This window comes from Varroa destructor, unplaced genomic scaffold (assembly GCF_002443255.2).
Source record: "Varroa destructor unplaced genomic scaffold, Vdes_3.0 BEIS01000005.1, whole genome shotgun sequence".
NCBI lineage: Eukaryota > Metazoa > Arthropoda > Arachnida > Mesostigmata > Varroidae > Varroa > Varroa destructor.
The window spans coordinates 2,018,472-2,041,245 of record NW_019211458.1 but is presented as its reverse complement, the minus strand read 5'-3'; the positions used below and the strand labels follow the sequence as shown (position 1 = coordinate 2,041,245).

Sequence of the window (22,774 nt, the reverse complement as noted above, 5' to 3'; positions counted from 1 at the left end):
TCGTAATATCGCATTTGGCAATGAGAAGGGCCACAAACCTGATCGGACTAGTTTTTGCAGAACCATACCTCAGCATTAATTGATTGAAATGTGGGAGTATGTCGAAGAATGTCACGGCATTATAAATTCATTCATTACTAGAGTGCGAGTGATCCGGGAAAACACCAGGAAAGCACCATTTGTTTATGTCGTCCGTGCGTCATTGCACCGCTTCTCATTTAGATGATCGACTTGCTTTCCAAGACACTCCTTGTGAATACATTGCTGCGAAACCACTAATATTCTCTTACCAAAGCTGGCTAGTCGAAACGAGCTAGTTGTCATGGAACAGTTAACTGTCGACAAGATGTCGGCATAAAAGAAATACTGGAATTTGAACGCTAAATTCAGTCGGAGTCTGTAAGTAATCGGGTGGACTTCTGCCTTAGTGCTTGTCTGCTAAACGCAGTTCAGGAGGTAGCCCAATCTGTTCTGAGACCCGGAATTCGCTCATCCTTACATCCTCAGTGGAAGAAGAAGAGCAAGCCATGGAAAGGGAAGGACAAAACGACCGACCGAATAAGAAACAAGTCACGGGAAAAACAGCGGTCATCTATAAGACGGTGTCGGCAATGAGGTAGCGGGTGACACAAGGAGGTTTCTACAAAGGAAAGCAGAGTAATCCCGAGCCAAGAGACGGACCGACGAGTGTTGAGCCCAGCAATACATCACGATTTATCTATTCGTTGGCATGCCAACCCAATGCAGTTTGCTCCAGTCGCTTTCACTGTTACAGTAGTACCAGCCACAGCTGACACCCTTTTGTTCGTGTTCCACTTTCGGTTAACGCGCCGGTGACTAGCATTTTTAGTGGAAGGCCCGCTGCGGCCTGTTGCAGTAGGCTTACTAGCTTAGCTGTGTAGAAGGGAGTCTGCGCAATTTGGACGGAGATCTCGCTAATCAACTTAGCCTCTCGCCTCAGCATCCAACTACCAACGTTGGGTTCCCAGCCTTTTTCCTCACGCTATCGGCCTCAAGGAAACGAGTATGAGCGCCACCGAAACAGACCAACTGAAAATTAATTTGAGATTAGGCACATACACACATCTTAACATGTTCGGCACTCTCTCTAAAATGAAGATGCCTAGTCGGAAGGCAAGTGCTTCCGATGTTCTGCAGTAGCGCCACTAAAAATGAAAACAACGAACCCCGATTGTAAGAATTCATATTTGACTAGTTAAACATCCCTCTCGCCTTATTCTTTGTGCTGTTTTTCTATAGACGCAAACATCGTCGATACAGAATAAGCTCATGTTGGAGCATGTTACCGCTCCTGGATATCAGAGTTCGTTCTCGCGCCACCCATAGCACAGCAATCAGAGTATCTGCCGGGGGCCATGAGGCTGCCCCGACGTCAAAAGGTACGATCTGCATAGAAACGGAGGGTCCTAATCACATGCACTTCTTGACTCCAATTAGTGTTTGCATGTCGACTTATATCGGATTATCGTTTGCATAGCGACTTGCTAGCTCCTTTGGCAGGTTCCGTCCGTCCCCGTAAATGGCCACTCTCGATAGCAGCGCAGGTTTACTTCTTGCCCCACCACTTCGGCATCTATACGGATACACAGCGCTTTCTTCCAGACTCAGGCGCACCTGATGTTACCATATCAACTTTATCTTACCAGCCTATTGCCATGATCAGCATCGTCATTATCTTACACTGATATCTTGTGGCGCAATCGGATGCATGAGCAGATAATACGCATACCTGAAAATCACACGAAATATAGATGTTCTTAATTGTTTAATAGTGTTCAATCGTTTTGACCTAAGTTAATGGCTAACTGACAGTAGGAGAAAAGGCAGGAAGCGCAAAACAAAAAAACCACAACAGTGCCAGTTACAAACGGACAAATAATCTTCCGTTCGCATCAAACAGCCTTTTCCCTTGCGCCGGCTCCTTTCGCACGCTTACGATTGAAAGTGGCAGAGTGCTACTTTCGTTGAATCTGCTCTTTTGTTGCAGCGCCTGAAAGCTGATTCGTTGCTGCCTGGTGGTTCAAACGCTCTGGGTTAGTTGTTGAGGGAAACGGAAGCAGAAATAGGGTAACGTTTTAGGTATCCGCCCATTTAGATCAGCTCCAGCGTTGTAACAGGAGACGGAGGGGTAGACCGGAGCTCGACGAGGAAAACGGCCTTATCAAATATATCTGCATCAAATGCAAATTCACTTCTCATGAACCGTGCTCTAGTCCCTAGTCTAGAACGAAAGCTCTAGTCTTCTACATGCCCTTACGTTCCTCCCAGATGGCCTGCTATCCTGAGTGTCCATATGTCCTAGCCGGCTTTTACAGTACCGCGCTGACACAAATCTGGTCCCACGTATTTGAGAGCTCTTTGACCACCAGCGTTATTTGCTTGGCTCAGGAGAGTTGGCAATCTTGGCTATCAAGCGCTGTTAAATTGTACAAACTTCTATTGTGCATATCAGGACCGCCTATATACATATACTTCCCTTGAAATTTTCGAGAGGTGCATCGTTTAGACAGATGATGAGAATGAGTGATATACCCTGATTGATATGTTTCGAAGTCGTTCATAGAGTTAGGGTGGCTACCGTTGTGGATTAGCAATGGCGTTGAATCGTTATCGTCATTAATTTACACGTTCATAATATGTGTACCTAATGTTTATGACACGTTTGTAATTGCTGATGTGTATATTTACAAATATGATACATTTACGTTCATATCACACTATGTTTATACGTATGTATGTCTATTTTTTTCTTAGTTTATTCATCTGGCTTAATATACGGATACGAGTGAAGCGAATATAATTATAAGATACAACACTAAGAATAAAAGGCCCTTCTTTTAAATACGTTCGCTTTTTCTAACAGCCTTATATTTTTCTTTATTAGGACGCGTAATAAATATTTTACTATATGTAGCGTGCCTCGACATGCTTCCAGCTGCTAGTACGATGCTTCATGAAGAAGATATCTCTAAGTGGAAATATAAATTTCAGGCTGCTCGAAACTTGCTCCTTGATTGCATGTGACACATGAAAATGGTAGAAATGTCGGAAACGGCGAAGAAAGGGGCGGCGTGTTATAGTATTGAGCGCCTTAGGCCAGCTATGCTTTTATATAACAATCTATTTGTTGCTATATGCTTGGCCAGTTTACGATCGGGTTTATGATCTGAAGAAGCAGAGTCCTTAACACTCAGATAGTAATGATAATGTGGCATCAACAACTGCTATTAGTATTCAATGGCGTTCCATTCTTGGTAAATTCGATCGTCCCAACTGTAGCACTACATTGGCAAGTGGGTGGATGAGTGGACGGGTGGATGACACTATTTGAATGAAAGATGAAAAAATTTTGGTAGCGCATGGCAGCTTAAAGCGGTACCAACCCTAGCTGTGCGAGGCTATAAAGCAAAGATGAGATCGTGCACGAAGCTCTGTCATGTTGTTTCGAATGAGCTTGTTTGTATATAGGGGCATGGATATAGCTTCTGAGCCAGGTGAAGTCTGACCCAGCGCCGCTATCTAACCCGCTTCGCTAATGATGCGGTGGCTGTAGTTGACACTGAAGGGCCCTTATCGTCGGCATTGTTATCGCCGTTTGAAACGTTCTTAGTAACCCAGAAATAGGGGGCGTTAGACGCATTGGTCTAAGTGATATGCAGCACAGGGACCGCTAGTCGGCACTACCGTCGTCCCCTACCGATCCAACAAAAAGCCCCATTCCTCTCTTTACGGAGATGAGGCGCGATGGCAGCAACGATTCAGTTACGATATTATTGCTACTGTTTCTGAAAATGGCAGCCAGTACGAGTGAGCGAGGCAGACGGATGGACAGAAGTGTTTCTCCTGTGAGGCGATAAGACGCTAGTAACAGGGCAGAACTACGATAGAGTTCTACATTTATGTCTTCCACACATTTGCCTTCTGCCTTCAAAGCGCTAACAAATACGCGTTTAATAGTAGCAAACAGGGCGAAAATCATATAACCTAACATAAAGTATATTACCTATGAATTGCTGCAATTGAAGCATAATTGTTTTCCTCAATAGTAAAAGCTCAGTAGTTTCAGGCGAAACATTATTAATGTTCTTGGTGCTAGTGACTTTAGGAGTACCTTTGGCTTGATTACTGCACAAATCATCACTATCTATATTGGCTAGTTTATTTATTATCTTCTTCTCTGCAGTCTTAAAGGGTTGCTTTATGAACCTCGGCAAAGCAGACCTTTGCGGTAGGAATGCTACATCTTGCCTTATAAATATATATTTTGGACCCTGTGGTATGTTTTAATTTTACATTAAACAGGCATACGTCTCGGCAGCAGATGCGTTTGTTAGTTACAGGACTACTATACTATGTCACACAAGAACTTGTGTTTCATTGTCAACCTCTTAGACGACAAAGGAGCGACAGGTTGTTCTACATGTCGAGTTCGCCATCTTTAAAACTACACTAACGTATGGATGAATAAAAAGACCCCTAAGTACTAGATAGACTCAGCTACTGTTACAACTACCTCTCTGATAACGAGGGACAAAATCATGACCTTTTTTGACATTTGCATTGTGGTACCGTGGCTGTTGTACTCGCACTAGCTCGTACCTACGAAGGTCGCAAAAGCCGGTGTTGACTGAAGATGCCGCAAGGATTAGCATCATCGATGTTATCAAATCCGATAACACAGAATTCTTCTATGCTGTGTGTTTGGAGCCAGTCATCAAGGTCAGTTTATATCAGTCGTGGGTAGCAAGTTTTCGTCACAAAATGTTCTAGAATTTACGCAATGGAAATTTTGTCTGCAGTCAGTCGTGATCTCGACTAAGTGCAGTGGAGACGATTTGTCCTTTGTTTGGTCAATCGCAAGTTCATCACACAAATTACGCACGCGATCGGCTATTGGGAAAAAACAGGCAGTATAGCTGTCAACGTCAGACCTAGGCCTACCTTTGGCTAGAGAGGTGAACAGTGAAAGATGAATGTTAATTGAGGAATAATCAGATATCATTTCATTAAACCTCAAACTTAGCACAGCTAAAAAAGAAAGACATTCAAACGCGCTAGCCTTTTCTCTACCATCGGATACAAATCGTCTATTGATCTGGAAAGCATCCATATCTTTGGTACCAGGAGCTCACTTGTTAGCATTGCTAAATAACTCAATTTATTTAGCATTTCTCCACTCGGGCATCTGCTCTAACTGATCTATCAGTAATACAGTAAGCTGGGTCTAAACTCAGACCGACAGTTGGATGTAACTTCACTGTGGCATGGATTGCGTATCCATGAGGGTACGTTTTACAAAATGAGCGTTTCTGCTACATCGAACAGCGCCTGCCAAGTATAACACTTATGTTTAAGTTCTGTAGAGATGTTTCCTTGTAAAAGTTGTTTGTGCCCGCTTTCATACACAGAAAGGCCGCAAAAATTGTGATTAAATGATAGACTGATCGTTGCTGGCGAGATACAGGCCACACAGAAAATCCCCCTTCTTCGCGACGAGGCAAAACAGCAATGGCGTTTCCCTCATTTTTCATCGTTCGTATAATGGCCCCTTATAATCAAGCAACACAACGCTGTTAGAGTGTTGTCTTTTGCTGAAGCGAAAAAATGAGGGAAAACAGCGAAAGAAAAGGACAACTATGATCTTTTTGTTCAGGTCTTTTGCCTGCCTACTTCCCTCGGTTTCCCTTAACATGCAACTGAGGGCGTGTCATTAATCCGGACCGAAAAACAAGACCATGAGAAAGAAACGTCTGAACGCAAGGACGACAGATAGTAGCAGTCTAAGAAAACTAGGGAAAGCTCCAAAAACGGTAGCTTGTTAAAGCTAGATGTATAAGTTTAGGGCTCCTTGATCATCATTCATCGTAGACATCGTACATTTAATTTTGCAGTTGCTCATTGAACATGTCGAATGATCGGTATTTACTTTTAGCCCAATCTCGTGAACTGAATTATTTCATTAGGAAAGTAGAATTATCCCATCAGGTTGGAGCTTACGCTCGTTTGCTTTCAACGTGACATTCGCGCAACGTTTCGATTAGGTAAAAGGCTCGTTGGGAGGACTGGAGGATTCCACTTGAAAGGCGAAACGAAGAGTTTTCCCTTAGGGGAAGTTGATCGCCACCATCAGCTCGGCGGACTTGCAAATGATGTGGCGCACTCGCTGCTGGCCTATCGACGTGAGCATAACAGGCACCAGTCGACGCTGTATGTGTTTGTGTTTATCGGCTTGTCTATCAGTCTGTCTGTTTGCGTACGAGCAAACGTATACATCTGTGGGCGTGTGCTTGAGCGTATCCGGGTTGCCCTGTTGTCGTGTCATTATCAGGTCGGACGACCGCTGTGGTGTTATAATAGGGAAAAAGAGTACCACTTCCAGCTAATCGTAACCCACCGTCATCGCTATTAGGACCAGCAGCATCACCATAGCCAGCCAGCATTGCACATCGAACCGTTACCGATCAGCTGGTGCAAGCGTCACAGTATCTCTTCTCGGCACCGATTAGTATGCGATTCCATGCGTTGGCGAGGATTTGTAGTCCAATATTCAAATGCTTGAACCACATCGACAATCGCTTCTCGTTTGTGGCATGATTTGGCGTTACCCTTTGTCCTCTATATTGAACCAACTCGACCAGCTAGCCCCAGGTAGTGAAATGGATAACAGCATCTCGAATGGATGCGATGTCTATTTATGCCGCAACCATAATTTGTTGCCAATCCTAGCTTGTGCAACGGAAATAGCACGACAAATTGCCCCTGTTGCTGCACCCATTTTTGTTAGACGACTACGGGCCCTGAGCGGACCCGCACCGGCCAGCTATGTGATGGTATTGGGTCTGAACGTTTAGGAACACACAAATGTGGGTCGGTTAGTACCGACACAAATGTGTTTTATTGGCTCTATAGCTCGTTCGTGATTAGCAATAGCGGCGAAAATACTTACAATTTATTATATTATTGGTGCGCGCCCTAACATCCAGCCGCTACTGTCTAACATATGTTTTGGGTTCGGTTAAGGTTGACTGTGCTCTGTCTAGCCATTACCTTCCTAACCTGAAGGGATATGCAACGGAGGGTGTGAAACCACCCGCTATACAGTTTTGTGAACGCCTGCACATGCGCACTTCCTCCCAGAGTAGTAAAGCGTGTTTGCAACTTCAGCATGAGCTCGCGTGAGCCGCAGCAGCGCGGCGTATACTTTGACGTGACATAGGAAGCCGTTGATGGGTACGTACTCAAGGGCATCGGCTCTTGCTTCAAATCTAATGACGATCTCATTAAGACAGCGTTTGCTCGTTGCATTTTCCTGGCATCGGCCACCTCAAGATTTCCCAACTCTGCGGTGAGCACCATCAGGAACTCTTTGTCCGACACGAGTGCCTTATTCCGTGCCAGGCGAACGCACCGTGTCTGGCTGCTGTTAGCGCTAGGATATTTAGTCTGCCGTATTATTTTTCTTGAATGGTGGGGTTGACTCGACGGAAATGAACCAAATAAACGTGCTGATCAACTGTTTGACCCATAGGAGGCCATTTTCGGTAAATTAAACCCTCGCAGTTTCACCAAACGCAAAGTATGGGGTTGTTTAGATAGTGATCTGGTTGGCCGCAAGGCCTCGACTCTCTTCCTGGAGCTAGCCATTCTGATTTCTGATTCATGTTGGTGCACAAACACGATTTCTCATCACTCATGACAATTCTGTGCAATATCGGTTGTTATGGCCGCATGATGCCTGATAACGGGCGAGATGTTGGGATGCAGCGTCGAACCGGAGTTCGTTGTCAAATTCAGAGAGTTTATGGGGTACTCAAGCTCCAAGTTTTTGTGTAAACCCAGGGGACCTCAAGTGGTTAACGATAGTCTTGTGGCTGCAGTCCATCCTTTTAGCCATTTCGAAGTTGTTTATCGATTGTTCTTATCCAGTAGTGCCTTCAGATAGTCGTCATCAAATTCAGAGGGTCGGTCAGAGCGAAGGGCATTCTTTGTTGCCCGGTTGTCGGATACCGTTTTTAAGCTTGGCAAACCACTCTCTGCGATCCTGCTAGTGATAGCGTCGTTTTGGCTTCGGCGAAATACATAGTAAAAAAATGTCGACAATAGATTTCTTTCCACCTGCAACGTCCACATTTAAGTTCTTTTACACTTAAATTGCATTTATAGCGCGTGCGCAGAAAGAGCCTGTTTTGAAAGATGCAGCTGGGATAAACAGCGAGCAACGAATAAGCCGAAAAGGAAACGCCGGAATTTTCCTTTCAACTTATACAGCTCGAGTGAATAAAGTATTACATCATTAAAAACATGCTGCAAACTAGCGGAAATATCCGCTATAATTGTATATGTCAAACTGGTAGGGAAATGCACTAAGCCAGGCTATTTACATACGAATGGATGTACTGAGCAATAGGTACATCAACAGTAGGTGAATATTCAAGCTTTTTAGAGCAATCATCTTACGGACAGAAAATAGAGTGTACATGCTATATTGTTATACTCAACCGCACGAGTGACGAACTCGGATAAGGCCAATCAAGTGGCCGGGTAGTAAGTCCTGCACGATGAATGTCGGGTGTTAGGGAGAAGATAACAACGATGAATATAACGGAAGGCAGTTGTCGAAAGGGCACGATTGAGCTGAACCACAGTGAATTTTCATCAATTCCTGTCCCCGTCATTGATAACCTCTAGTTTAGCTAATTTACTGTTGGCTTTTTGATTCATCGGAAGCATCAGCCGTTGGTAAAACTACTATCCCTATCAATTATTAACCGGTCAGGGCTATTACTATAGGCTTAGCTATAATGCCGCAATTTCTAACCTTTTCACTGAACCTACATGTATACCACTATGATATGGCGGCATAGGTACAATACAGATCCCGTACGCCTAACTAGTTACGAATAGATACGATACAAATGCTTCTTTACTTACACAAAATGGAGACGCAGTAACCAATGTCACGTATTACGTTTCGAACAAGATTGTATGCTAGAACAGTAGCACGTACTACGGTGCAATCGTTAAAAGTTCAGGCGGAACGTTGTTGTTGTCGTCTCAATTGTAACAATGTGAAAATTGAAGCACAGTGAAGCCGCGTAATGATAATGGCAAGGGTCTGCGTCCTTGCTATAAGGGCAAGAGCTATAAGGGTTCCTTGCTGTAAGGGTTTTCTATCGGTCGGCTAGAAAGTAGTGAACGAGAATTTTTTGATGTACACGATATGCGCTGTGCTATACAGATCATTTACTACAAGACAGACAAAGCGTATATAGGTTATTATAAATGCTGGTTATTTATACGTACATCTGAGCGGTTCTTCTTCCGCGAATTTGGTATCACGCTGCTTACTAATAGATCAACATTACTGAAAATTGTTAAAAAAAAAAGTGATATATCAAAATCAAATCAAAGATGGCTGTTTCGGGTCCGGAACCCCAGCCTTTCAGCGAGCTGCTCGCAGGCGCTATTCGATCAGTGTCATTATAGTTACTATTAGCGTTATTATTCGATAGCATAGTGAAAATGTGGCTGCCTTGCGAGGCAGCGTATATTCAAATGAGGAATCTAGTGAAGTCTGAAATTACCCTGTGGATACATCTTCGACGTCATCTCGGCTTCCTTAACATAACACTCACCTACGTTTGCCACGGTGGCTAGATAATGGATGAGTAACTTTCAGATTCGATTCCAGATGTGACTCCTCCACAGGCCTAAACGTTATATATCATGGATCCAAGCCGGGACGGAGTCGTTGTCACTCGACCTGTTCATGTCTTATTAAATTTTTAGCCCATCCCAATGATTTTTTTTTCCTTTTTTTTGTTTCCTATCCTATCCAGCGCAAAAATTTAATTAGGGTCATTTTCGGAATGGCCGAGTTAAATCTTTCTACAAGTATGTGGAAATTTTCATCACTATAGGGTATATCGCATGTTATGGGGTCTGCCCGTTTTCATAGGCGTCGAGCACTTGAAGTATTTTCAAGAGAATAGTACATCAACGAACCTTCAAATGGTAAGATCAGCGGTACTCCCCCTGGGGTCGATGAAGAAGTGCGATGCATAGAAAGTCATGTTGTTCTTCTCTACCTACTGTTGATTCTAAAATGATACTTGAGAGATTTACAGCGTCAAGACGGTAGATCATGCACTTCAATTCTATAGCCCAACATGACGTATGTTGCTGTTTATTGTATGGGCCAAAGTTCATAACCATTAATATTTCACAGTAATATTCTCTTACTAAGAGCCAATTGTGTCCAGTTTTTACGTATGGAATAAGTACCCGATGCCGCAATAGGTGCATCACAGGAATACGTTTAGACCTGCGGCGGATTATCCATTCCATTGTCGGTGAAATGGCGGTCAGATTGTTACACGGCAGCAGTCGTATCACATTGCACCTTGTAAAACGCCGAAGCATTTGCTGCGGTCTGAATGGGTGATGAAACACCGGTGGCAGGGTCTGCCTGGTCGTGATGTAATGTGCCTTACCTACAGCCTTTCTACAGGCTGTAGTGAACGGTCCCCAAGGGGTCTCGCAAAGCGACCCCTACCACGACCATTACCCATATACAAGCTGCGCCCATGCACGTTAAAGCTATAATGTATAACGGCGTTTGCGCGTTGCGTGCACACGTTGTCGCTGCCTACCTAGAAGGTAAATGCAGCAAATAAGACGTAGACCAAGATACGCAGTCGGGGCCACACAAACGCGATATCCAATCATTATAGCTTAATTAAAGCGGAAGCAGCGCAGAATGCTGCGTAGGTTCCCTATGGACTTAGGACGAAAACCTGAGCTAGCGGATCGTCGGGGCCAGAGGGGAGTAACGGATGGAAACCAGAAAACGAATGCACTTGCCAATCAGTCAGTCGATCGTCACTACCAAGCTAGCTAGCTAGCTAGGAAATAGACGGCCGACCAATGAGTGGTAGCGCTAATACCGTCAGTAAAAAAATTCATTCCCTTCATACAAATGCACACAAGCGGTACAACTGTTGTCGCTAAGTGCACGTTATATTTCGTCCGTATCAGAACTTCTTGTTAATTATGGCAGAGAGGTGCAACTAACTTAGTACTTACTCACGTCAATCAAGTAGTTGGTTACATTTTTCACATTAAACTGTTTGATAGATCGGGCGCGAAGTATAGGACCTAATAGTGGTAAGTCGAGCGGCAGGCTATAGGCGCTAACATGAGTTGCTGCTCAGACTGCTTACTCACTAAACGTGTGATCAATAGACAACCTATTGCATCACAATATGACCATTTAACATAATGGCCATCTAATGAGACTTGCCAATGCGGCCACTGGCAGTGATTTATTTGTCTATTCTTTGACAGAAAAATATTATATCGATCCATTTAGACCTATTGTGTGTGGATATTCGTCGGTCAGCGGTCGACAGAACCAATTAAAAGGCCTCATTAGTTCTTAGGGACAGCAGAAGTCCTTTTCCATCTGCCATCGTTAGATTTTCCTCGAAACAGTTCCAAACGTCGACTGTCTAAGCGTGAATGGTAATAGCGTTCAACGTTTAGGGGAAAGTAGCCGTATCGTAGTCTTCTTATATGCTGTCAAATAAAACGAACTGGGTTGTCCTGTTTACCGGCAGGCAACAATGTATCACCCTTCCCTATAGCACTATATACCCATATTTAACATGTTTACATACGAACTTCGAGAGGAAGCTCATCACCTTGGCGATGACGAACTCGTTATCTTACGATCAGAAACCGACAACGAACGCTCTCTCATTACGTTATGCCAAAATGTCCATATATACATTTATAAGAAAACGCTCTTTACTTACACAAATTTATATATGTGTCTATATATGTTTTATTTACACTGCAATGAATGCATGATATACGGATATACGAAAAGCATCCAAGCCGTTCGAGTTAATTAGGCGAGAATGACAACAGACCGCTGCCCATGATGGTAAATTATACAATTATTAATTTAAAATGGCTTCAGTCAAATACTAAGGTGATTTGCTGAAATTAACGAAGTCGATTCAAATACGTATTGTGTTTACGTTCAAACTTTGCCAAGTTACCCTATACGCGATGGAAATATTTCGATGGCAAGAAGTGAAGCCGTGTCAAACTACGTGTTCGTTTGAATAGTGCCGCCACTTGATGGCCGTTTAGTCAGATACTAAACACGTTCGGGTCAACAAATAAGAGTTAAATACGTCTATATGTAGTTGGCGCATACGTATTGGCCTTGAAAAGGCCAGCGATTGTTGTCATTATCATTTGTCTAATGAGCACAGTAACACTAGCTGTGATCACGTGTGCCATAATGGTAGTCTCCTGCGCCCTCTTTCGCTTTGGCTGGCCTATTTCTTTCGATCGCTTGCTATTGTTGTACTACTAATGAAGTCACTCCACCCTCGGGATCGATGACCACAACATTTTATCTATGTACGTATGGAATTGAAAGTGACGGACCTGCGCCACGATAGAGGTCGACGAAATAGCGCAAAAGCGACAACAACCCCGACGACCACGATGGCATGCAATACGAGGCAATTGAGGGAATATTTGTGTGCGTACGGAAATATGGGCGGAGGGTAAAGGGTGCATCGAAAGAAAACAAGTGTTTGATGGCAGGACGAAGACGGAGCGGATGGGTGATGGGAGTGGATGAACTGGCGCGCGGTTTACGCGTCTTTTTGAACAGTGCCATTACCTTACATCGTGCTGGGAGGGGAAGAGGACGAGAAGGAACCAGCCACCGGTGCGCATTAATCTGGTCTTTCGGGTAGGATCAAAATATATACCTGTGCTCCGTATGGTACCCCGCCTTCAAACCAGTCTTGCTCAGGCCTCAAAGCGGCAACGGTCTAATCAGGCAGCCCGGGATGTAGAAGTCCAAGTCTTTTTTTTTAAACCTATTGAGGCCTATGTGCAGTGTTTGCCTACAATAAAAGCTACACAATTGATTGGGTTGATTTTCTGCGAATTGAAAAAGCCAAATGGCGGGCTCTATCAAATCTAAAGAATTTAGTTCAAGAACAACGACCATCAGAGCTACCCCAATCCGAATCAGAGGTGCCACGAGGTCAAATGCTGCCTTTGGGACCAATGATTTCCTGGTTGGTTGGCAGGAAGTCTTTGTTAGTCGCTTGGTTCTTGTTAAGCCAATAGGACGTCGGTAGCGACCTACTGGGTTAGTTACCCAATGCAGTCGAGACAAGTTGACACTACGTCAAGCGACGACAACGACAACATCAATAATTTCAAACTAGCTGTTGTTTATCTGGTGTTATTGAGGGGACATTTTACTTGCCAGGGAGAATTCTATTCGGGAGGTACCATATGACTTACAGGGGATTGGATTTGATGGCTGTATCGATTGGTGTGGGCCATCCTTCCTGATGGTGATCGTCGCAGACTACCCCACTGCCACCACCAGGCAATTCTGCTGACCACTTTAAGCTCCGTCGTTTGCTCGACTGCCACCTTGACTAACTTGCCAAAACGTTGCCGTTGAAATGATGGTGATAGCGGGTAAGTGGTCTTTTTTGTGTTTCGTGCCTGTACAGCTTTAGCCCCGGGTACCTTTACGTGGAAATGCAGGAGAAATGCTAAAATTGCAACAGTTGAGAATAAGAACTACAATGTTTGCACGGCTTCTTCCTGCTGCATTTGTTGCCTGATTACTACCGATCCCGCTAGCGTCTTCGCACCCCTGAGCCCAACCCCTGAAACCCTTGGGCTAAGAGAACAGGTATTTAGTTAGAAAAAAAAATACTGTTATCAATTAGCAAAAACAGTTGTTTCATCGTGGGGTTGTTTGTTGGTTTTACAGTACGAGCATGCGAGTTAACGCCCCCGTAAGGGTATCGTGTAGAGAGTATCGCGCTGTGGTAAGTAAGTTAAATCAGCTTTTTGATTACCTCTAAATAAAGAATAATACGATAATTAATACTGTGTGAATCGTTTTGAGTGTGCCTATTGTCAGTCGCCATCTTCAAAATTGAATTTTCACATCGCATTACATTTGACTAATTATCTTATTTCGCGGATAACAATAAACACACTTATGATATATGTATAATCTAATGTACAAGATCTAACGTGTGACACGGTCAAATTAGGTATATAAAACGTCGCTTCTGTTCTGCCCGTACTGTGCATAAATTTATTTACTTTTTTTTTTCTTTTAAGATACACATCAATGAATCTACCCATTCGAATCAAACGTTTACAGTCGGTGCTAGAAATTCTCTATCCCTGAAAATTGCGAAAATTTCGATGATTCGCGGCGGTAGTGAATTTTCGTGCAATTACGCTTGCTTTCGAAATTGTTATTGTCAAAAAAGGGCTGTAGGTAAATAGGACAGAAAAGAAAGGGTCAGGGTTCAGCATTAGTCGTAAAGGGAGCGATTCTGCGTTCTCTTTTTGGGTTTCCCGTGCAACTGAGGCAAGGCCTTCAGCCATGATTCAGTTAGTGAAGTCTCTGTTATTGCCGTGAAAGCTATTTGTCTGCGTAGCTATAGAAACCATCTCGTTGAAGTTCCTAGTCGGGATGGGTAGCGTTACCGTAGAATATCAGTGGTGACAGGTCGCTTACACGATGCGTTTAGAAACACATTTGTAATTCACAGATGAAGTCGCTAATACCGGTTGTCTGATAGCGGCCTGCCGAGTAGGCCAACAATATAGAACGTACTAATGAGACCACTACTAACGGCTAATATAGTGCCGTGTCTATGAACAAACTCAACATACTGCTACAGTAAATATACTTCTACCTTGCACAGTCCATTTACTGAGTTTCTATAATAGCGGGACATCTGCGGCATTTCTACTCTTTCTAAAGGCATTCGGAGAACCTTAAAAATAGGTCAAAAGTTAGAAACTAACCTTTACCCATATGGCTTGCATATGTGCCGGTTGGCAATGTTCAAAGAGAAACTTAAGTTGATTATTTTCCCCACCTACAAAGACCACTTCATTATTATATGACGCACCAGTTTAATGAGAGAAAGACGACATATATTTTGGGAGACGGATATCTTGTTCTCTATTTAGCTAAGAACTGACGTGTCCGTCAGTCGATATGTGGGTTTATTAAATTCGTTTGTACGGCACAGCTATTTATTAAGCTGAGCTGGATAATAAGAATGTTATTTTCATGCATTACTATCCGCGTACAAACTGTTAATTCTTCTATAATTTAACATGGTTTAAAGATACGTATGTTAAAATACTTAGCTAGAATAACACGAAATAAATGGCTCAATTTTGTAAAGCAGCGTCTCATCTATTTATATAGCATTGGCAGTATCAAACCTCTGTTATAGTAAGAACTAGCTGACTATGTGTATTTTAAAGCTTTTGACAAAATGAATCATCGTTTCTAACACTTAGTAAGTACTATATATGACCGATTACTTTCGCCAACATTTACAAACACCTGTAGCCTTAAATACCTTAAGAAACTTAACTAGGCCCTATTCTGTATATACACAACGTACAGGACCTAACTTAGGACAAACTTTCGGGGGCTGTCTATCACAGCCATTCACGGTACTAGAAAGCAGTCTAAAATCGGCCGTTTATGTTATTCACGGAGCTTCTAAAACATCCGAGAGCAACTGCCACCAGGCACGTCAGGGTATCTTAATAAGTTTTCGATTAATTTTCGTCGACGGCCTAGTGGATAACGTGTTTGCCTGCTACTTTTAGGGACACGTTGTGGTCGGATTAGGATATGTGATTCCGATGAAATGATACCGGAATTTTAGATTTAAAGAAATTAAAGAATGATCACGATCACTGAAAAGGCTGCTTTTGATTTAATAGGATTCTTGATGGAAAAATTAACGGCCGTTTTGAAAAGGAAAATATCAATCGGCTCGTCCAAATAAGCGTCAATGGTTACTTTTTCAATTTTTTAGGCTTTTTGAGCACTTGGACTTTTTGAATTTGTTATTTGTTATCAACCCAAGATTCCGTGGGAATTTTTCGTACTTGAGCAACGTTTCGCGAGCTTGTGCCTATATACCGCTTGGTGCAAAGTTATTACTAGAAAGTTACTTGCGAATTGAAGAGGTCATATTTTGCAGCTAACTAGTCAGCGGTTGAGGTCCTGAATTGAAACTATACTCACGGTGAATGACTGTTGCATTGAACAAACTAAAATGATTAGCCCGGATAGCAGGTATAAGCCTCGTATATATATATTAAGACTTTCTTTTATATAAGACGTCTTCTATCTAAATGAAAACGAATATTTTAACGAGGTTTTTTGCAAGGACTAGAAGTCATCTAGCGTAATTACACCTCCAACGTGAGACTTAAATAACTGGAAATTTTCAGAATAATCTATCGTCGGTAAATTGTTAACAGTATTAGTAGGTATAAACTTGTCAAGGTACGTTACATAGAAAACAATTCACTTCGATGCGACAAATGACATATTTACCTTCTGGAAGTATCATTCCTGATCATCGTTAGGGATATTATAGCAATATTCTCGTAAAGGAACGAGAAAGTCGCCGTTTCCATGCCGAGAATTGCTGGACCCTTGTTCAGTAACTCTCTATAAATAATAATGCAACGGATATAAATCTGGGCTGTTCGGTGACCGCATGTGTTCATCCCAGATCATGTTTGTATTCTCGAGCAGTTAGTACCGCACTAATTGGCTTCTATAAGCCGTTGCGCCACGTATGGTCTTCATTCAGCACTTTAATTATTGCCGTTGTACAACGCCACCAATAACCTTTTTTAGAAATACACTCGTGTTTTTCATAGAAGTATGATGATATGACATCTTCCTCACTGGACATCACGCTCAGAACATGAACACTGGTTGAAAATTTGCGTCTACTTACAATAAGCGCATCCATTGGATCGCTAGTAAGCCAGCAATAATTTCTGCGACTTCACGTCCTGTGAGAGAAACGACTATATCTAAAGCGATTCACTGCTTCACCGTCGCAGGACTTGAGTAGCAAACAACGCCGCTCAAATTTTTTGCTTGTATTTTTCTCAGAAACCATCTATCTGACTTTAATGACATACGATGTATACTTGAGGTCTTTGCCAACAATCCCTGATATCGTACGCTCACTCACGTCGGATTTATTCACTAACGTCCTGATTGAAACAAAGGAATCATTAGAAACGGTTTTATTGAACGGCAACGACCTACTTCGGGGTCCGTACCGTTGTTTCGTAAATTCTTGGTTGTGCTGTGTTAGAATCTGCTTTTACTCCTTTTAAGATCCTACAGTGATTTTACGACGCGGTACATATCCAATTTAAAGCAACCCAAAAGGTCCATAAACTTTGCTTAAATTCTGAAAAGGGCGCACTGCCGTTCGCCATTACGAGTTTGTTGCATTGCTGTAGAGAGGACTAGCCCGATGCCAAGAGCACCGGACGAACACATGGACGTTATGACAAACAAAGCGTCACGTTTGTTCTAATTTTGGGTGTCGTACACTGTACATATTAGGTTGCCGTCTATATATATTGGAAAGTGTTAACCGTTTTTCCTACCATATGGTTCTAGAGTCGCATATCGCAGGTAACAAGGGTTGGATCGGGTCGGGTTGGGTTGGGTCGGCATTAGTGTTTTTTGAAAGCTGATTTGTTTTAAAATTGACCAGAAAAAGACCACTTTAAAAATTAATGAAATTTCTGCAAAAGACTAGTATAACTTATTGTTTAGTAGGATAAAAGCGCAAATGTTTAAAAAAAAAAATTGTGCTTCTCCTGGTCAGATCTGTTATGGGGAAAAAAAACCCCTCAAAGATGGTTCTGAAAATATTGACGTGAAAAATGCTTTTCGTAGTTGTTAAAAGTCTCAAATTGATACGCCTATAGGGACTCGAAACGAGACGTGCATTACGAGTTACTGCTGGCCAGCAAAACAACTGATATCAATAACTAATAGGATTACAACAAGCCATTGACTACTGAGAACAAAGAACATCGTTTTGTCCTACAGTGACGTCAGGCTACACACTATTCATTAACTAACCGGACAAAAAGACTTGAATAGGAAATTTTTATGCCTCTGCCGCACAGCCCACGCTATGCACCGTCTGGTTGGATCTCTGCAGAGTTTCCTTAATAATGTTTATTTATTTTCATTGGAAGTAGGCGAAAATTGCTTATCACAGCCCGAAAAGCACAGAAGTTCGATAATAATGGGATTAGGGTCTTCCAAGAAAAATGACCGAAGGTCATCGATCAAAATGACGCACGTTTAGTTTGGCGATATTATTTTTAACCACAAAAAAATAATTTCTGGCTTAAAATAGTCAATACAACTTTCTAAAGAACCCAACATATATGTACACATAGCACATCAAGTATTCTATAAAAAAACGACCCAAACTTTATGGCCACCAATCACATTAATTGCGTCGTGATCTTGGATCTTAAACAACTTCTTGTATATAATCCTAATAACTGAAATCTCAATTAAAGAAAAAACCCATATTTGGAATCTCGTAGAGCGATGAACTAGATTTTATTCTTAATTAACGTAATAACTTAATTCTTAACGTAACGCAATTAGTTACTTTGGTCTGTAGTGCGCTGGAACTTTGTATCGATATCTGTAAAAGCTTAATCGTTTGCTGATTGCGGTGAAGATGCCGTAAGAAGCATATGAGAACGACCAAGCGTACGTAATGCAAGTTTACTAACCTTGATGGCTGATGCAAGGCTGGGGCCCTCTGACAGCCAAGTAAAGTAACAGAGGTTCTAAACTGATTTCACAAATGGCTGGTAAAATCTCACAATGGAAAAATTCTGCAGTGCTCAGGTTATGTCGTCTGTAGAGACTGATATGCTTTGTTTCCAAACGATAGATTTTCGGGATGCAAACATAAAATTATGTTTCCAAGTTAGTCATAACTAATACCATGATGGTAAAGTCGCAATAATATATCTTAATTATCCTTGTTGTAATTACTCGTATTTAGTAGATATAATTCGTTGGAATAACCGTTGGTAATTTCGACATAAGATTAAATGTAATGGCGTAATTATCGTTCATTCTACCTGCGTTCACGGTTTTTTTTATCTATGGTATATTTTGTGTTAATTTGGCTATGGATAATCTATGTCCACACATCAACATTTTCCATCGTTTCCTTTTGTGTACCGTACTATCGCTGCACATTTCACATCTTCCGTTAGACAACCACGTGATACACATGGATAGGCTTTAGCTGACCAGGGCAATAAAAAAAAAAAAACATTAGAAAAATAATGCATCAAGACATGCGCTATTTTTTTTTTCGGATTTTCTCCTGCGGAAAATTCTTTGAGACATATATATGAAGCATATATTATAGGTGTTTTGTTGTGTTGACTATCTCTTTTTGCGTAGCTATTAATGTTAATCATTAACCTGCACTTAGTCGGAAGCTTGTTTCTTTTTGCGCATTTGCTAGGGCTTCACGAACCTTTTCTTTCCCTCGCTAATTTTAGGCTAGCGATACAAGTATGAACCTAAGTGAAACCTGTCTTTCCTATACAAGTCCTATACAAGCACGGCCATGGGTACAGTAACGAAAAAATTTAGGCGAAAAATCGACAAACGCAGGTTAAAAAGCTGCGTTCCAATATGGGTGTGTTACCACATGCTTATAAGGACAAAAAATCGTATTGTACTAAATATTGACACAAATGGTTCTGATAGATAATTACTCGTTCGTTTGTTTAACTCGTAATACACGCTGTAAGGAAGTTATTATTATTATTATTTACTAAGCCCTACAAATAGGACCCTCTTCATGGGACTCAATATCCTTTCTCAAAATTAGTATGACTGCTATAGGAGACAAGTAGTTGAGTCAAAGATGGCCACAAATAATAGCACCTTTCAAACAAATTTAACCCAGTCGGTGCTTGCGCCTAGACAAATCGTTCCTCTAATTAAAACAGCAATTAGCTTAGGTTCGAACAAGTTATGTTACGCTGGTTCCTTTAACAAACACCTTTTAAGTAACTATAAAAAAAAAAAAGAGCTAATTTAGGCAGCTTGGATAAACAATTTACGTTTCAATATACCTAGAATTCAGGCATTACAGACAAAAGAAATCAAGTCACATTTGGCATTGTTATTATTCGTCTTTGCTACGAGAACAACGTCATGTTTGCTGTTTCTTGTTCTCTCAGCGTTGCCCCTCTATGTAGAGAATCAAGTTTATTCGAATTTTTTGGCGAGGGCAATTTCTGCAAATGAACCTTCGGTTCGCTGATATTCTATCGAGCTCACAACCACGAAGAAGCGCCTAAGGAAGTCCAAAACGGTAAAAGCAAGCCCGAGGGCAGACGAAATGACCATACGATGCTTAAGATATCCGAGAATTAATTTGACATTATTTTCCCTTTCAGAGGGCGGTAACACAGCTTGTTTTACTGAGATAAATAACAGTGGAGGCTGTAATGTCCGTGGAAATGAGGCGAGATATGCAACGAGGACGAAAAAGCGTAACGGAATATCGTGCATCGGTCGAACGACATTGTACAGGCAGGCACTGCTACGCATGCCCTGCATACCAGTACTAAAACTACTAATAGGTACTAGCACTATAAAAGATCGAAAAAGCACAAAATGAAGACGAAGAATAAAGGGGAGCACGGAAAAATGAAGGTGGATGGCGGCGCGTGTATCCGGCCTATGACTGCTGCTTCTGTCTGTGCGCTCGTTAAAGTTGGCGGCCTTCTGCGGTTCCTTCGATAGCGATTGGATTCGGCCCTTTGGAGACCGCACAAAAATCGAGGAAGAGTAATCTCCGAAGGCTACACTTATGTTCGTTTGCATGCGAACGTCGAAATCGAACGGTGCTGGGGAGTGCCATAGGCACAAGGGGGAGTCCCGCCGGTTCTAAGACGCATCAGGAAAGCGACAGGAACTTCTAGACCTCAGCCGACGCATTGCGGCCTGCTGTCTAGTTGTAATACGATGGAGCGAAGCCTCTTTCGTTCTAACCCTGCCTTAGCCGTCTGAATCTTGCCTCGAGGTGTTCAACCATTGGCGACCAAAAACCAGGCAAGCCAGAGAAGAAAATGGATCCCTCTTTAGAACTTCGAGCCTCAACCGTTCTGTACTCGTTGCCGCAGCTCGAAAGCGTTGAGAACGATCCTGAAGGTACTAGTCTATCTAGATGACTGAATAATGGTACTATGGTCACAGCTTTACAACATTTTGCGAGACTGATCCAAACAAATTCTCTGCGCGATTAAGCAAGCTGAGCTGGATCGGCGACAGTCCAGGCTATAAAATATACAGAAGTCAAGCCACTAAGAGAAGCTCATGTGACTAGTTGATAAATTTTTTTTTTTTTGTGAAATTCCCATAAACAGCCATATTCTATACTTCTCGAATAACATAACCTCTAAATTAAAATAACCAGACACAAAGATGACACAAATTCTGGTTGGTTATACAAAACCTGTGTAGCGCAAAAAAAACGCTAAACTTTCTCTGGAATGCTCAGCCGTAGTTCTCGAACACAGGTATCATACAATTGCACGGTGCTTATCAAGCCCGTAAAGCGGTCGCTCTACGCTGCCTTAACAACATTAATGCTTCTATTATAGATCTGAAAAAACGAACAGTACGAATCAAAGGAATAGCATACAACTGCATACGTACTATAGACACTCTGTATTGCACACACGACTCGGGTCACCCAGTGAACGCATCGACGTTAAATATAGTGACTGTTATACGAGGGTCTGTATTACCTTGACACAGTCCATGATCGTAACGATCAACAACCATACAGGCCTGACACGTTACTTGCTCATATGTTCTTATAATCCCACTGAAATGAGATGCACACTTCGGATAGGGCGCAGAAATCTTATGTCCTTTGAAACCTCTATTGCTTTATTCCTATCGCAATGAATCATTTGCTGCTGCCAGTTTACACGATCGATTTTATTGTACAGTCGACGTTCGCTTTACCCGAATATGCTTGACAAATGTCAGGAGTACAACGTTCGCTCGAAACGCCTCCGTCAGGCACAAGGCTAGCGAGTTCAAATCAGTAAAAATAGGCTTATTGCTACACCGTTCATAGGCACCGGAAAGCAAATTGTGCGACGTCCTATTGGCTACGTTCAGACGTGTAGTTATAGAGAGCACTAACTATATACACGTAGCGGATACGCTGTCAATATCTAGCAAATATGTCAATATTCGGGGATGGCTATTTCAAAGGCACTCGCCCGATCAGGAAACTGAAAACGATCCCATTCTCTTCTGACACCATCGTTAGCTCAGACTGTGACGATTTATGTGATAATGATGATGATGATTTCTTGCTATGTAAACGTGTAGGTGATTTTATTTTGGATCACTGGCCGGTCTCGTTTTACGGTTAGACCAACAAAATTTATCGAACAACAAACAACTCTACATTGCGAAATATATTCTGTACTGGCTTTTCTCTATTATCTACAAAATCAGGTAAAACGAGCATAGAACTGGTAAAATAGTAACTGCTATTATTACAATTAATAAATGATTAAATACCATGATTAATAAATGAGGCTCTATAGATATATTCCTGAAAACATCTAAGTGTTACTATCTCAGGTGTTTCCATCAAAGTGCCTTTTTATTGCTTGTTGTAAATTGTCTAGCCAAGAAGCTCATTCGTTCTCATGGAAAGGTGAAGAACATCCTTTCTCTAAGACTGAAATATGCAAAGGAGGGCTCTTGCTGTCAACTAAGCATTCGTCATTACCCATC

The 22,774-nt window shown here is 42.1% G+C and overlaps 1 protein-coding gene and 1 long non-coding RNA gene across 3 annotated transcripts in view; one reads left to right on the top strand and one right to left on the bottom strand.

Moving 5' to 3' along the window:
- Positions 1-22,774, bottom strand: part of cpx (synaptic transmission protein complexin) — a 257,489-nt gene that overhangs the window by 82,957 nt on the left and 151,758 nt on the right. The gene's annotated exons all lie outside the window — the stretch shown is intronic.
- Positions 13,378-22,583, top strand: LOC147755171 (uncharacterized). The gene is made up of 3 exons (XR_015328428.1): positions 13,378-13,545; positions 13,847-13,904; positions 20,407-22,583. It is a non-coding gene; the product is annotated as an uncharacterized LOC147755171 (long non-coding RNA).